This window comes from Leucopleurus acutus, assembly GCF_964270905.1.
Source record: "Leucopleurus acutus genome assembly, chromosome: 14".
Classification (NCBI taxonomy): domain Eukaryota; kingdom Metazoa; phylum Chordata; class Mammalia; order Artiodactyla; family Delphinidae; genus Leucopleurus; species Leucopleurus acutus.
This window is the reverse complement of record NC_139156.1, coordinates 82,835,570-82,836,673: the sequence shown is the minus strand read 5'-3', so window position 1 is coordinate 82,836,673 and position 1,104 is coordinate 82,835,570. Positions and strand designations below refer to the sequence as shown.

The 1,104-nt window shown below is 44.3% G+C and overlaps 1 pseudogene across 1 annotated transcript; it reads left to right on the top strand.

Moving 5' to 3' along the window:
• The first annotated feature begins 286 nt into the window (after window positions 1-286).
• On the top strand, window positions 287-886 carry LOC309971280 (transmembrane emp24 domain-containing protein 2-like; annotated as a pseudogene). The gene has a single exon. The product of its transcript is annotated as a transmembrane emp24 domain-containing protein 2-like (transcript).
• The last annotated feature ends 218 nt before the right edge of the window (window positions 887-1,104 follow it).

The window sequence follows — 1,104 nt, the reverse complement described above, 5'->3', positions numbered from 1 at the left end:
AGGGGAAAAATATCTGTAACACTTAGTACACATGAAAAATTAATTTCCTAAATATACTATCAACTACAAAATCATAAGACCAAGATCATCTAAGAAAAGAATGGCAAAGGACAGACGTAGGGAGCTTAATAAAAAAAAGAAATACAAGGTTGCTGAATGTCACTCATAAAAATTACAAGCAAAACTTGGTAAGTTTTTTTCACAGATGAGTAAATCTTATTACAATCGGAATATTAGGGAGGCCGCAGTCCCGGTCCTGGGTCCTGGCTTCGGGCCCAGCGCCACCATGAGGACGCTCGCTGAACTGCTGGCCGCCCTCCCGGCCACGGCCTCGGGCTGCGTCGTCAGCATCGGCGGGCATGCCAAGGAGTGCTTCTTCCAGCGGGTCACCTCGGGCACCGAGGTGGGCCTCATCTTGGAGGTGGCCAAGGGCAGCTTCCTGGACATCGACGTGGAGATTACAGGGCCTGATAATACAGGAATTTATAAAGGAGACCGGGAGTCCAGTGGGGAAATCCACATTTGCTGCTCACACGGATGGAACATAGTAAGTTTTGTTTTAGCAATAGGATGTCCACTGTGACCCCCAAGACAAAGTGATATTCACAGTGATAGTGGGGAGGCTCCAAAAGGACAGGACACGGAAACAGAAACTCAACAGAACAAGGCAGACGAAATGATTCATGAGCTCACAGTGGCGACGATGGCTGTAAAGCGTGAACAGGAATACATGGAAGTTTGGGAGAGAATACACAGAGCGATCAATGACAACACAGAGAGCAGAGTGGTCCTTTGGTCCCTCTTTGAAGTTCTTGTTCTAGTTGCTATGACACTGGGACAGATCTACTACCTGAAGAGATTTTCTGAAGTCCAGAGGGTTGTTTAAAAAGCCTTTTCCTGAAGATCCCAAATTCATAATTCACTGTTTACCAAACATCCTGGTCATAATAATGTCATTAGTTTCTCCGTTTTTATTTTCTGAACTGTACATACACAGCTTCTGTTTCTTTGTGATTAACAGATATTGGGGGAAAACACTTTTTTGGGAAAGTTATAGTGAAAATTTGACATGTGATTGGCATGATTTCACATTTGAATTCTTCC